Below are 16,422 nucleotides of genomic sequence, written 5' to 3' on the forward strand. Positions count from 1 at the left end.
GGGGTCGAAAAGAGCTGGACATGACTGAGCAACTAAATAACAACAACAAATAATAAAACTATGTTAGTAGTACCTGGGTCAAGTGGAGAAAGTTTCCTAAGACCCTTCTGCAGGATCTTGAAGGGTGAGATGGAAAGGATCCACATGAAGGGAAGGGAAAAGGACATTTCTGACAAGAAGGGACCTGTATAGGATATTTCGGGGAGGGTGGGGGAGGTGAGACTCCGTAGTGGGGCTTGAAGGTAGAGAGAAGTTGGCAAGTATGGGGGCTCAGTGAAGTTCATGGGTTCTTCCCTGAGAGTGGTGGGAAGTTCTGGAAGGTTCTGAAATAGGGATGACTTCTGTGGGTGGCTCCAGGGGCTGACGTTTCCTCTGAAGGATTGTTTAAACACACGACCTTCCCTGGGGGCTTGGATGGTAAATAATCTTCCTGCCAATGCAGGAGACCTGGCTTCATTCCCTGGGTCTGGAAGATCCCCTGGAGAAGGAAATGGCAACCCTTTCCAGTATTCTTGCCTGGGAGAATTCCATGGGCAGAAGAGCCTGGCGGGCTACAGTCCATGGGTTTGCAAAGAGTCGGCCATGACTGAGAGACTAACACTTAAGCACAGGAGTATCCACCTCCTTCAGGTTCTAGATCACAAGGGGTTGTGTATACTTTGAGGAAAGCTGTGGTCTCCATTATACAGAGATATCCATGCTTAAGAGGAACTGCCCTTCCGCTGGTTTCCTGTAAAAGCAATTGCTCCAAATATAATTCCATAGGCATCCAAATTAACCAAAGCTTTTTTTCAACACCAAGAAGGCCACCTCTACATAATGGAATGATGTCATCAGAAGTCTGGGAAAAGTCTCCCTGTGGACTCCCCATCAGATAACTTGTCCTCCTTCTACAAAAAGCCTCCCAACCAATTCAGAATATAATGTCTGGAAAGTAACACTTTCAGAAGCTCAGGCCATGCTGCTGCTGCTGCTGCTAAGTCGCTTCAATCGTGTCTGACTCTGTGAGACCCCACAGACGGCAGCCCACCAGGCTCCCCTGTCCCTGGGATTCTCCAGGCAAGAACATTGGAGTGGGTTGCCATTTCCTTCTCCAATGCATGAAAGTGAAAAGTGAAAGTGAAGTCGCTCAGTTGTGTCTGACCCTCAGTGACCCCACGGACTGCAGCCCACCAGGCTCCTCTGTCCATGGGAGTATCCAGGCAAGAGTACTGGAGTGGGGTGCCATTGCCTTCTCCACAGGCCATGCTAATAAACAGCTTATAGCAGATTCACGATTTCTACATAAGTGAACTTAGGTCCAAAGATGCCAGTCGCAAATTTTATACTTTAAATATCTGAGGGCCAATTTTATTTCTGGGCTTTCACTTGGAGTGAGGGTTGCTTTGTTGAAGCCTGGCCCTGGGTAGGAGGACCAGTATGTTGTAGAAGCTCCTGGAAGCTGCATGGTCCACGGTTAAGAGCCTGTCCCCTGTTAATATGGTTAACAGCCAGCTTGTTGTTATTGCTCAGTCACCAAGTCGTGGCTGACTCTTTGCCACCCCATGGACTGCAGCACACCAGGCTCCCCTGTCCTTCATTATCTCTTGGAGCTTGCTCAAATTCATGTCCACTGAGTCAGTGACACTACCTCACCATCTCATCCTCTGCTGCTCCCTTCCGTTGCCTTCAATCTTTCCCAGCAACAGGGTCTTTTCCAATGAGTTAGCTCTTTGCATCAGGTGGTGAAAGTATTGGAGCTTCAACATCAGCGTCAGTCCTTCCAATGAATATTCAGGGTCAATTTCCTTTAGGATTAACTGTCTTGATCTCCTTGTAGTCCAAAGGACTCTCAAGGGTCTTCTTTAGCACCACAATTTGAATACATCAGTTCTCCGGTGCTTAGCCTTCTTTATGGTCCAACTCTAACATCTGTACATGACTACTGGAAAAACCGTAGCTTTGACCAGATGGACCTGCCTGGGCTTATATCCTGACTCTGACACTTTCTACTCTGTGACCTTGGGTAAGGTTCAAATGTTGACTCAAAGTGCCCAGGTTCAAATCTTGACTCTCCATTCACCAACTGTGTGACCTTGGGCAACTTTCTTAATCTCTCTGAGCCTCGGTGTTCTCTATAAAACAACAATAATAAAGACTTCCCTGGCAGTCCAGTGGTTAAGACTTCACCTTCCAATGCAGGGAGTGCGAGTTTGATCCTTGGTTGGGGAGCTAAGACCCCACATGTCTTGGGGCCCAAAACCAAAACATAAAACAGAAGCAATTTTGTAACAAATTCAAGACTTTTAAAATGGTCCATATCAAAAAACATCTTTAAAAAAATGCAACAACAGTAATAATGACACCTAACTTCACAGGCATTTGTGAGGCTTGAATGAAATCACTCAGGTGCCTGGTACTTAGTTATACATTCAATCAAACCTAATTTTCATGACTATTATCCCTCTTCTAGGCCCAGCAGCACCATCTCTCACTTAAATGCTCATGTTGGCCTCCTAACTAGTCCCCTGACCTCCAACCTTGCCTTCCTACAAGATATTCTCCATATGGCAGCTGAAAGATTTCTTAAAAACACAAATCTGGGACTTTCTTTGTGCCCCAGTGGTTAAGAATCTGCTGCCAAAGCAGGAGACTTGGGTTTGATCTCTGGTCTGGGAAGATTCGACATGCCTCAGAAAAACTAAGCCCAAGTGTCACAACTACTGAGCCTCTGCTCTAGAGCCCACAGGCTGCAACGATGGAGCCTGTACGTCGAGAGCCCATGCTCCTTAAGAGAAACCACCGCAATGAGAAGCCTGTGTCCTGCAAGAAAGTAGTCGCAACTAGAGAAAGTCCCTGCACAGCAATGAAGACCTACCACAACCAAAAATAAATAAATAGATAAACACAAGTCTGATTGGATTACTCCTCACTTAAAATTCTGCAAATGGCTCCCATTGTCCTTACCATAAGGTCCCACAACCAAAACTAAATAAATAAATAAACACAAGTCTGATCGTATTATTCCTCATCTAAAATTCTGCACATGGCTCCCATTGTCCTTACCATAAGGTTCCACACCCTAAAGAGTCCTCAATGGCTCTGCAAGATAGGGCCCAGCTCACTTCACAGCGGAGCCCCGTGCCACCACACACCCACCACACTGGCCTTGTTTCCTTTCCTGAAGGTTCCTTAACACAGACCTTCACACATCCTGTAGACTGGCTCCTCCGCAGTCCTCAGCCCCGCCAACTCCTACTCACCCAGCAAGGAGGGTGACTTCCTCAAAGATGCCTTCCTAACTTCTGGGCTAGGACGGCTGTTCCTTCTTGGTGTTAACAATTGTGACTAAATTCTTATCTGTACAACCTTCCTGTCCATGTGGGAATTTGGTCTAGAGTCTGTGCTGTTCATGGAACATCCCCAGAGCTTGGCGTGGTGTGCAGTCCATAATGACTACTCAATGCATATTTCAAGAATTGTGAATGGATGAACAGATGTGGCATTTCCTGGGAACTAACCCTCTTCTGCCCGTGCCGTTCTCAGAGCCTTGATTCACTGTGGCCTCTCTTGCTCTGTGTGGGTAGTGGTGAGGAAGAGGAGACACATTGTCTAGAAGCCAGCAGGCTGAGGACAGGCTGCCCCATTGCAAAATCAGAGCAGGCAAGTCATTTAGAGGCTGTTTGTTCAGTCCTCTTCCTTGTCCACACTGTCACTGAACCAGGAGCTCATGCCTAACTGTGAGCAAGTTCCTCCCCATCTCAAACTTAATCCTGCCTCCTTAAAAGTTCTCATCTCTCCCTGAGATGTTCATTTTCTTCTGAGACTTCTGTACTTCCCAGCGTTTACAGAGTTATATAAATTGCTTGGGTAGTTACAGAGAAAACAATACAAATTTTAAAATTCTAATCACAAAACCTAGTTTTGCTTTTTTTTCTTCCTTCTGCTTTTTATATGGACAAGAAAGAAACCTAACTGCTGGACTCCTCTCCCACATGAGGTTGGGGATGGAGTCCAGCTTGAGCATAGCTTGGCCTCCCTTTTCTCTGGGACTTTCCTGCTGTTGGCAGGGACCATGAGCTGCTAATAACTAGCAACTGCTTTTCCCAACTTTCTTTTTTTAAATACGTGTTCTATTTTTTAAATATTTTTAAATTTGTTATTTTTTTATATTATAAAGTGGTTTGGGTTTTTTGTTTGGTTTTAAAGGGGTAATTTTTTGGCCATGCCACATGGCATGTGGGGTCCTAGTTCCCTGACCAGGGATGGAACCTGTGCCCCCAATGCTGGAAGCTCAGAGTCTTAACCACTGGACCGCCAGGGAAATCCTTTCCCAGCTTTCAGCACCTTTACCAGCCTAGCGCTGTGGGTAAGGAACACAATATGGACTCCCAGGGGCCCACCAGGCCTGTTCCAGAGCGTGTAGGTTGTAGATACTGTGAAGGTAAAAACTGCTTGCTCCAGTTCCCAAGTGGGTCTTGGTATCTTGTGGCCCAAGAAACAGTATGGGATAGCTCGATGGGTAAAATGAATAAAATTAATCTGGGAAACAAAAAAATTTTGGAAAACTAAAACAGACTTTTCCTAGGTGAAAGTGAAAGTTGCTCAGTTGTGTCCAACTCTTTGTGACCCCATGGGCTATTCAGACTGGAATTCTCCAGGCCAGAATATTGGAGTGAGTAGCCTTTCCCTTCTCCAGGGGATCTTCCCACCCCAGGGATTGAACCCAGGTCTCCCGCATCACGGGCAGATTCTTTACCAGCTAAGCCACAAGGGAAGCCCTTTCCTAGGTACAGGTGGGCTAAGCTCTAGCCTACACCTGTAAGAACAACCGTAAAAAATGCCGAGAAATAACAGATTAAGACATTGGATGAAATGCTCCATTTATAAGTGAGTAAATGAAGTCGCTCAGTCTTGTCCGACTCTTTGCGACCCCATGGACTGTAGCCTACCAGGCTCCTCTGTCCATGGGATTTTCCAGGCAATAGTACTGAAGTGGATTACCATTTCTTTCTCCAGCAGATCTTCCCAACCCAGGGATCGAACCCGGGTCTCCCGCATTGTAGACAGACGCTTTACCATCTGAGCCACCAGGGAAGAGCTTAAAATTTAAAGCACATTTTCAAACAACAGTGCATCTTATTTATTATTTATGTACCCAAAATGAACACCACTAAAATAAATCCAAACAAAAACAAAGGAAATGCTGCTAATTATTCCCCTCTATTTACTAAGGATAATGCATCTTTTGGTGAGTGAAGAGTGATAAAAAACTAAACCAGTTTGGCTTGTCAGGGTGAATAGTTGCTGTCCAGTAGAAGAATTCGACCTTTAAACACAAAAACGAAACCCTCCCCCCAAAAACATTAAACTAAAGAGGCTGAGTTTCCAGGGAGATCTAAGGAAACAAATGAAAAGCGTCCTTCAAATTGAACACCCCGTTTTGTATAAAATGGAAATGGCTCCAGAGAAATGCCCTGAGAGGTCTGTTCCCCACAGCCTTGGAAGGGGAAAGGAAAGCGTGTATTCAAGCGCAGCAACAACGAAAGACTGTGTGTGCAGCAGTCAAAAGGCCTCCCAGGAACACCCAAGCTGGGCAAAGCTTAGATTCTGTGAGACTGTCTCTAATCTGCCCAACCCTCCTGGAAGGCAGGGAAACTCTGCGTCTGACTTTTACCTTTGTTTTCAGTCCCTAACACACAGCAGTAGGTGCGCAATGAATATGACAGTCCTGGTTCAAGAGCAAGGAAAATTCTGACAATGTGGCAATAATAACAAGAATGGTGATTAAAAAAAAAAATTTGTTAGAGAGGAGACTTCCCTGGCAGTCCAGTGGTTAAGACTCAGCTCTTCCACTGCAGGGGACTTGGGTTTGATCCCTGGTCAGGGAACTAAGATCCCACATGCTGCGTGGCCAAAAAAAATATTTGTTTTTAACTGAAGTATAGTTGATTTACGATGTTGTGCTAGTTGCTGCTGTACAGCCACGTGAACCAGTTATACATATATCCACTTTTTTCAGATTCTTTTCCCATATAGGTCATTACAGAGTATTGAGTAGACTTCCCTGTGCTATACAGTAGGTCCTTATTTGTTGTCTATTTCATATACAGTAGTACCTATATGCCAATCCCAATCTCTCAGTTTATCCCTCCCCCCACTTTCACCCCTTTTGGTAACTGTAAATTTGTTTTCTCCATCTGTGACCCTATTTCTGTTTTGTAAATAAGTCCATTTGTACCATTTTTTAGATTCCACATGTAAGTGATACATGATATTTGTCTCTCTGTCTGGCTTACTTCACTCAGTACGACAACCTCCAGGACCATCCATGTTGCTGCAAATGGCATTATTTTGGCAGTTAAGGGTGATTTAATGTTATTTAAGTTCCATCTCATTTCCAGGCAGTGGGACTACAGAAGTTCTATTTTCTATTTGTCTGCATTGTCCGAGTTGTTCACGAGTACGTTTTTTAAAAATAAAGGAATAAAATTATCTCCCCATTGGGACATAGTAATTCTCTTAAGCATCACTGCCAATTTCTTGACCCCTTTTGGAACAAGGTTGGGAATTCATTCTTCCATAGATTATAATTCAATATGAGGACAAAGTGAATGCCTTCACTCCATAAATATTTATTTAACACTGACTCATGAAGGATCTAGGCAGGCATGGGGAATACGCATGCTCAGGAAATACCAGTTTCCAGCCTGAGATGGAGTCAGACATTAAGCACGTACTTCCACTAACAAGGTCCAGTTCATCTGACAGCTGCAGAGGCGAAGGGGCCTTGAGCCAGGAGCCCTGTGTCTCTGTCGTGTCTCCTGCGTGGGTCTCAGGCCACAGCTTTCCTCTGCTGTCTCCCCTCCCAGAAGGCCCTTCCCCCCTTCTTGCACCTATGCAGACTTGACCTTACTTCAGAATCCTGCTCAGCTTTCCAGGTCTTGCTCAAGGCCCCCCTGACTCCCGAGGCCCCCACTTCCTCCCTCCCCTCCGCATCTCTTTCCACCTGGGCTAAGTCAGATACTGCCTGGAGGGCCACACAACCCACCGTCATTACATTTGTCAGAGTTCTCCAGACAAACAGGACCAACAGAGTCCATCTATCCAGCTATCTATCTGCCTATCTATCTACAGAGTGAGACAGAGAAGAGAGGGACAGAAAGACATTTATTTTAAGGAATTGGTTCACATGATTGTGGAAAGGCAAGTCCCAAAGCTTCAGGATAGACCAGCAGGCTGGGGGCCCAGTAAAGAGTTTTAATCCAAGTGCAGTCTGCTGCAGGACTCCATCTTGCTCAGGGGGACAGCACTTTTCGTTCTGATTAAGGCCTTAGTGGATTAGACGGGGTCGGCTCACATTATGGAGGGCAATCTGCTTTACTCCAAGTCCACTATTTTTAAACCTTCATCTCATCCAAGACACATCTTTACAGAAACATCCAGAATGTTTGACCAAGTATCTGGGCTCTGTGGCCCAGCCAAGTTGACACAGACTATTAACCATCACAGTACTCTTATTCCTCTAATTAGGGTCTAACATTTTGGAAGCCACAGGTCCGCTTCTACACGTCTGAGTCTGTGGGAACAGGGCCAAGCCCAGGGACTACTGTCAACAAATCCACCAAGAATGGAAGAATGGAACAATGAGACCTGACAGACGCTCTGGAAGCCGCCTCATGCACTTTCTAGAAACAATAGAGGGTGTGTGACTGGCATCTACCTGATTCCCAGCGTACAAACCATGTGACCGCAGAGACACCAAAGCATAGCTTGATCCTTTCTCAGTTCTGAAAACAACTCTTCAGACATCCTCAGTCATACCTTCCAGGAAAATAAAGACAGGAGAGCAACAACACGAAAGCATGTTGTGGCCTGGAGAGGAACTTCTGAACTTGGCCGCTGACTGTCTTGTTAGGACATACGGTCCTGTTTCAGGCTTCATCTCTCTCCTAAATCGATTACTTATTCAAACCACGAGCTCCAACCTCTTACGCCCCTACATCCCCTCCACCAACTTTAATCAGCCCGTTGGAGGTAAACCAGGCTCAAGAGGAGGGACCTAGTGATTTCTCAGACAATTCACAGTCCAAGCTCAAATCTGCAATTCTAGACCTAGAATGTAATTTCCAGACTTCCCCTTCGGTACCTGAGCAGGCTGTCGCTCAGGCTGGAGGAGGAGGAAAGGCCTGGCCCAGATATCTCAAGCAACTGCAGAGGTGGTAGGTCCTCAAGCTATTTTTCAATGCCAGTCCTCATCTTCCTGTGCCCCACAATTATCCAGTCCCCTTTAAAATTCCCCTCTTTCTGCATCTGTGAAAATCCTTTTCATTCCTCCTCAGTTCCAGCAGAAAAATGGGCAAAGGATAGGTACAGGCTGTTCAAAGAAAAAGAATACCAAATATCTCTTAGACAGATGAAAAGATGCTCGATTCTGCTCATAATAATATGAATGCAAATTTAAAGTACAAAGGGAATATATCAGATTGGCAAAGATTGGAAAGTAAGGTACACAGTCTGGAAAGACTGCAGGGAAGCAGGCACTGTAAACACAGTTGGGGCAAGGCTAACCTTTACTGACCTCCTTGGAGAACAATTTGGTAAAACATCTCAAAATGCACTGGTTCAATGACCAAGCACTTCCACCTCCAGGTATTAATAGATGTACTTGTATATTCATGCAAAATGACGTATGCCCAAGAATATACATTGTGCTGTTGTTTGTAATAGGTCTCTAAAGGTCTATTAACAGGGTTCCAGTGAAATAAATTATAGCCTATTGTACAGCCACTTAAGGAAATAAGGAAGGTCTGTGTGGACTGATGTGGAAAATTTCACAGGGTATTAAGTGAAAAGAATAAGGAGGTTGCCAGTGCAAGTGATGTGCTAGAATTTGTGTGGGGGAAGAATGTACATACATTGCTGGGAAATGCATGGAGGACCCCTGGCGATATTGGTTGCAGGGATTTGGCAGCCAGAACCCAGCAGACTTGGGAACATCTGAGAAAAAAAATGAGATTTACTTTTTTTCTTAATACTCTTATGGGTTGAATTGTGACTCCCAAAAGTTATTTGCAGAAGCCATTATCCTCAGTATCTCAAAAGGAGACCTTATTTGGTAATAGGGTCATTGCAGATGTAATAAGCTAAGATGAAGTCACACAGGAGCAGTGTGGGCCCCTAATCCAATAGGCCATGTATCCTTATACAAAGGGAACATTTGGATCCAGACAGGCACACGGAAAACATTGATGATGAAGACAGAGATTGAAGTCATTCTCAGCAAATTGTTAGAAGCCAGGAGAGAGGCATGGGAACAGATTTTTTTTCCCTTGCAGTTCTTAGGAGCCATCAACCCAGCAGACACCTTGATCTTGGACTTCTAGCTAGCAGATCTATGAGACAGTACGTTTCCATTGTTCTAAACCATCCAGTTTGTAGTACTTTGTTACAGCAACCCTAGCAAATGAAAATAGTTTCCTTGGGTGCCCTTTGGAGGTGTGTAAGCAGGCAAATGTATTACCCACTAAAAAATAATTTTTTTTCCAGTATAAATGTCCAATGCTCCTTGAAGGCATCCCAGATTTACCAGTCTGGGTTGATTTCTCTGTCTTTCTAGTTCTTAGAACGTTTTATTCTCTGCCACAACATTTTTACTGTTTTGTTATGTGATTTAACTGTTCATGAGGTTCTCACTTCCACAAAGGGGACTGAGCCCACATTTCATCCATCATTATGATCCTAGAGACTGGCCCTCAAGAGTTAGGTGAAGTGAATGAATACTTAGGTAACTAGGCATTTTTCACCCCCTTCCTCCATTTCTATTTTGTTTTTGGCTTGATAAACTATCAGTTCATTGATGGTTAGAATAACGTCACTGCAACCTGACCCTAAGATTTGGAGAATTTGATAGGTTAAAGGAAAAGAAAAAAAACTCGTTTAAAAATACACTTAGGGGACTTCCCTCGTGGTCCAGTGGCAAAAACTCACTTCCACTGCAGGGAGCCCAGGCTCTGTTCATGGTCAGGGAACTAGATCCCACATGCCACAGCTAAGGTTCAGTTCAGTCGCCCAGTCATGTCTGACTCTTTGCAACCCCATGGACTGCAGCACACCAGGTCTCCCTGTCCATCACCAACTCCCGGAGTTTACTCAGATCATGTCCATTGAGTTAGTGATGCCATCCAACCATCTCATCCTCTGTCATCCCCTTCTCCTCCTGCCTTCAATCTTTCCCAGCATCAGGGTCTTTTCAAATCAGTCAGTATTGGAGTTTCAGCTTCAGCATCAGTCCTTCCAATGAACACCCAGGACTGATCTCCTTTAGGATGGACTGGTTGCATCTCCTTGCAATCCAAGGGACTCTCAAGAATATTCTCCAATACCACAATTCAAAAGCATCAATTCTTCGACGCTCAGCTTTCTTTATAGTTCAACTCTCACATCTGTACATGACTACCGGAAAAATCATAGCCTTGACTAGAAGGACTTTTATTGGCAAAGTAATGTCTCTGCTTTTTAATATGCTATCTAGGTTGGTCATAACTTTTCTTCCAAGGAAGAAAGTGTCTTTTAATTTCATGGCTGCAGTCACCATCTGCAGTGATTTTGGAGCCCAAGAAGTCTGTCACTGTTTCCATTGTTTCCCCATCTATTTGCCATGAAGTTATGGGACCAGATGCCATGATCTTAGTTTTCTGAATGTTGAGTTTTAAGCCAACTTTTTCAGCTAAGGTTGGGCACAGCCAAATAAATAAGAATAATAAAAACAATATACAGAAACTCAAAACACATTCAAGTGTTTCACTTCAAATGAATTGAGAGTTTAGTATTTTGCAAGGGAGATCAAACCAGCCAATCTTAAAGGAAATCAACTCTGAATACTCATTGGAAGGACTGATGCTGAAGCTGAAGCTCCAATACTTTGGCCACTTGATGCAAAGAGCCAACTCACTAGACAAGACCTTGATGCTGGGAAAGATTGAGGGCAGGAGGAAAAGGAGGTGACAGAGGATGAGATGGTTAGTTAACATCACTGACTCAATAGACAGTTTGCTCAAAGAGTTTGAGAAAACTCTGGGAGATAGTGAAGGACAAGGAGGGAGGCCTGGTGTGCTGCGGTCCATGGGGTCACAAAGAGTTGGACACAATTTAGCAACTGAACAACAACAAAGGAACTAATTCCTCAGACAAGGAAAGCTGATTTGGGACGATAAGGAATTAAGAAAGTCTTCCTGCCTGCATGGCTATTCTTAATGAGGGGCAAGTGAAACAATCTGTCAATTACGCTCCAAAGGGTAGTTCTTGTTATGGATTACAGAAGCAACGTTTGGGACAGGCAGTAGAGATTGAGAGTATGGCTGCTATATCAGGTTCCTACGGCTGCCTTAACTAAGTACTACAAACTGGAAAACAACAGAAATTTACTGTCTCAGGACAGGATCCCTCCTTAGCTCTCCCAGCTTCTGGTGCTTGTAGGGGAATCACTCCCATCGCTGCATCACATGGTGATTTCCCTGTGTGTGTGTGTCTGTGTATCCACATTTTTCTCCTCTTATAAGGACACTTGTCATAGAATTAAGGGTTGCCTTAATCCCCTGACCTCACCTTAACTTGAATACATCTGCAAAGTAAGGTCACATTCCAAGGTTCTGGCTAGATATGAATTTGGGAGGAACACTATCCAAGCTGGGCTTCCCTGGTGGCTCAGTCGGTAAAGAAGCTGCCTGCAGTACAGGAGACACGGGTTTGACCTCTGGGTCTAGAAGATCCCCTGGAGAAGGAAATGGCAACCCACTCCAGTATTCTTGGAGGCGAAATCCCATGGACAGAGGAGCCTGGCCAGCTGTAGTCCATGGGGTTGCAAGAGTTGCACACAACTTAGCAACCACCAACTACCACCTCTCCAACCCAGTACAGCTGCTCACCTGGGTCTCACTGAGGGTGGAGAAGCACAGGCTGTAGAATCAAACAGATTTCATTTCAAATCCTTATTCTACCTGCCGATCAACTGTGTGAATATGGGCAAGTTACTCACCATCTCTAAACCTGTGTCCTCCTCTGTGCAATGGGCTTAATGCCTCCTAGAATTGCTGAGTGGAATAAATAAGATCAGGTCCTGGGGTGCTTAGAACCAGTGCCTGATTTTTAAAAAAAAATAGATTTTAACACTAGAGTCCCCATTTCCAACACTCCTGCCATCCTTTCAGGGAAGAACATAGACAGTTAAATAACAAAACAGAATAGTTTATGATTAAAGGCCCAGCTGCCTGGAACAGGATGTACCTGCCTCAGGAGGTCAGAGAGCACAGGGCTGGCGCAGGCACAGACTTTAACTTTTAATAACAAACAGATGCAAAGTTAGTGCTGAAATCTGAAACTTTGAGCGAAACCATATTGATTTCCCCTCCCCCTCTGCAGGGCATATATCTAGAGCTTATTCTCGAGGTCTCTACAGCAGAACCAGACCAGGTAACTATTCCTCTCTCCCATCAACTACCTCCTGCCTGTGGCCCCCTCCCAATGAACCTGACCATCAGGACATTCCAAGAAGGCCAGAGCTTCCATCCTAATGGCCCTGGCCTCCCCTAGTCTAGGCTGCCCATAGAGGAAGGGTCCCCTTGGGAGGCCCTGGCTGGTGAAGCTATGCATGTGTTGATCTCTGAACACATCCCAAAGCAAACAAAAACAACTTGGGATAATCAGCATTTTGCACAGATCAGGGAAAACTGGCTGTTCTACACCAGCTCATGTGTTCCATTAGAAATGGATTAAATCATCCAGACACAGAGATCTTTCAGGTGACATTTTCATTTAGAACTCACCATTAGAGCTGGGCTTGAGTCCTTTCTCGGTGACCTGCACTATGAGTCAGCCAAGCCCGTCCACACTGTTGACAGGACAGGCTGTGATCATCCACAGCCGTCTGCTACTGCCCTGATTTCCTTGGCATTGAGAAGATTATATGCACAAAGCTCTGTTTCTGGATGTTAGTCACTCAGGCGTGTCTGACTCTTTGAGACCCCGTGGACTGTAGCTCGCCAGGCTCCTCTGTCCATAGGGATTCTCCAGACAAGGATACCGGAGAGGGTTGCTATTTCCTTCTCCAGGGGATCTTTCCAGCCGAGGGATGGAACCCAGGTATTCCACATTGCAGGCAAATTTTTTACCATCTTAGCTACTAGGGAAGGATAGGAACTAAGTTTTTTTTACCTTGGTGACTAGTGGAAAATAAGCCATCAATTCACTGACTGGATTTATCGAGTGCCTGATTAGAAACATAGGCTCTAGAAGTCAATTGACTGAGTTCAAATCTCGCCTCTCCAAGTCATGAGCTTTGGGACACTGAGCAAGTTACTTAGTGTCTTTAAACCTTAATTGAGGAGAATCTTAGTAATAAGTATCCATTAGGCTACCGGGAGGATTGTTCCAGGGTTAGTTCCTTGAGAAGCAGATGGCGAGAGAGAAATTGGCCAACAGGATTTTATGAAGGGATCCTCCTAAGAGTAACACCAGTAAAAGTGAGACCAGGAAGCAGGACTGGGCAGAGGGAGAAGCTGAGCTGGGATGCAGTCCCAAGCAAGTAGCAGCCCACCCCAGGAGCATGCTCTGGAGGTGGGAGAGCACATTAGCAATGCCTTGAGATGAACCCAAAGGACAGGGTCCTGGCGCCCCTCCGTCAAACAGTCACTGGATCCAGGCTGCCCTGAGAAAGAGATGTGACCTTGGGCAAGACAATTTTCATCAACTTAGTCAGTCTGCAAAGGACGCTGGTGATTGGTTTCCTACAGTGTTCTCAACATCTACATCCTTCATTCCTCCAAGGGGATTACATTCACTGTCACAAAGATTAAATGAGATTATCCACATAAAGCTCATACCACAGTCTCTGGCATTCAGTAAATGCTTGCCACTTGGCCACCATTACAATCATTGTTTTTACAACTATTAATTGCCAGGCACTGTGCTAGAGGCTGGGGACTCAGTGTCAATTGAGATTCTGCTCCTAGGCTCAAGAAACTCAGTGCATAGCAAATCAGACCATCAGGCAAGCAATTGCAATGCAGCACACTTGATAGGGTGCCCCAGGATTTGTATGGGAGCATCTAGAAAGGACACATGACCCAGACTAGGAAGGCAAAGGAAAGTGATACCAAAGGTGATACCTGGAGATGGAGGGGAGTCAGCCAGGCAAAGGGTGTGGGAGCTGTCAGCAGTGGTGAAGAAGGTTGAGGAGGTAGTGTGCTCATAATATAAATAGTCCAGCAGAGCCAGCAAAGAGTGGGCATCAGAGAGAGTGGAAGAAGGGTCTTTTACACACCAGGCCAATGAATGTTGGATTTGGAGATAAAAAGGGCGATGGGGAGCCATTCAAGCATTCTAACCAGAGAAAGGACATGGCCCACTTGTGCTTGAAAATGGTCACTCTGGCCACCATTTTGGCAATGGATTGGACACGAACAACCTAAGAGGCTGTTTCCAGGGTCCACACGAGGGACAAGGATGACCTGGACTAGGCTGGTGGTACTGAAGAAAGAGAGGATACCCATAAACAACGAGTACCGAGGTGGTACCATCTACAGACTCAATGATGATTAGAAAGAGAAAAATGGAAATTCAGGGTCATGCTTCAGCTTCTGATAGGCAAATGAACTGCAGAAGGCCTTGTGTCTTGGTCCATTCGAGCTACTATACCAGACTAACTCAGACCAGGGGGGCTTATAAACAATAGAAATGTATTTCTCACAGTTCTGGAGGCTGGAAATTCCAAGATCAAGGCACCAGCTGATTCAGTGTCTAGCAGGTGCCAGAGGACAGCCATCTCCTCACTGTGCCTTCACATGGTGGAAGCAAGCAGGGAGAGAGCTCTCTGGGTTTATTTATTTATTTATTTATTTTGTATAAGGGTGTTAAGTTCATTCATAAGGGCTCCATCCTCACGACCTAAGCATCTCCAAAAGGACCCACCTCCAAATGGCATCACATTGGGGAATATGTTTCAATATATGAGCTTTGGGGGACACAAATATCTAGTCTATAGCCCCTGGGGAATGAGTGTCATAAGATCTAGAAAAAGAAAAAGCCATCAAGAGTAGACATGTGCCTCATTATTCAGCATGGCTTAAAGGAGCTTCTTCTAGACAGTTCTCCAAGATTTATGACTCCATTGTAGACAAACACACTTGAAACCCCTGATGGGCTATAACTCTCAGAAGCGGGGTATGTTAATCCCAGAGGAAACTGTTTCCTCCCTGTTTCTCTAGCAAATCTAACAAAAAAGCAAACAAATGTTAACACTAGCAAAGAATGTTCCGTCTTTAAATGTAGTTGTAGTGAAATGGAGCAAAGGAAGAAAATACAAATAAACATTCACTTTGGAATCAACCTTCAATAAACATCCATATTTATTGAATACGGACTCTGGGCCCAACCTTCTGCTCAAGGCTTCAGAAATAAGGAAAAATATGAGAGCCGCTGGGACTTCCCTGGCAATCCAGTGGTTATGACTCTGTACTTCCAATACAGGGGACACAGGTTCAAGCTCTGGTCAGTGAATTAAGATCCCACGTGGCACCCAGTGCGACCAAAAGTAAAAATAAAAAAGAGGCCCACTGACTAGTGCACTTGCAGGCCCAGCTCTTTCAATAATAATACTTCTTATGGTAAATTGGTGCACTAGCATTTGGGTTTATACCTCAGTCTCTTATGTATTTGGTGGTGACTTGAGTCAGTTGTTGTTTAGTCACTAAGTCATGTCTGACTCTTTTGTGACCCCATGGACTGCAGCCTGCCAGGCTCCTCTGTCCATGGGATTTTCCAGGCAAGAATACTAGAGTGGGTTGCCATTTCCTTCTCCAAGGGGAACTTCCTGACTCAGGGATCAAACCTGCATCTTCTTGTTGGCAGGTAGATTCTTTACCTCTGTGCCACCTGGAAAGCCTGACATAGTACAGGGGCTTAAACATCTCTGTGTTTTCACAAAGCTGAGTTTTTGTACTTCAAAGCTGGTAAGTAGACCTATGTAAGTGAGACCCCCATTCCACTGAAAATGATTGGCAGTTCTCTTCAGCATTTGCTCTAAAAGGAGTAATTTGGGGGTGGGAAGAGACTCCAAAAAAGTGTTTCTGAGGGTTCCAAAATGTCCTCTGCATTTGAGTTGGAATATTGGGCCCAATATTACTTAGCCCAAGGCATCTTCTCAAAAATGTTTCTGGGGAAGGGAATGATCCTGCAGGCCTAAAAATCTAAAATGAGACCTCCCAACATACCACCTCTGGGGGCATACTTTCTCTCTCTCTCCCAGAGGAAATGAGGTGCTTGGTGGAGGTTACAAGTGCAACCACCATTTCATTACACAAAATTTTTTTCATAATTTGTATTCTTTCCTACTTTTCAAAGGGCTTCCCAGATGGCTCAGTGGGTTAAGAATCCGCCTGCAGTGCA

Source organism: Ovis canadensis, chromosome 22 (assembly GCF_042477335.2).
Source record: "Ovis canadensis isolate MfBH-ARS-UI-01 breed Bighorn chromosome 22, ARS-UI_OviCan_v2, whole genome shotgun sequence".
NCBI classification, from domain to species: domain Eukaryota; kingdom Metazoa; phylum Chordata; class Mammalia; order Artiodactyla; family Bovidae; genus Ovis; species Ovis canadensis.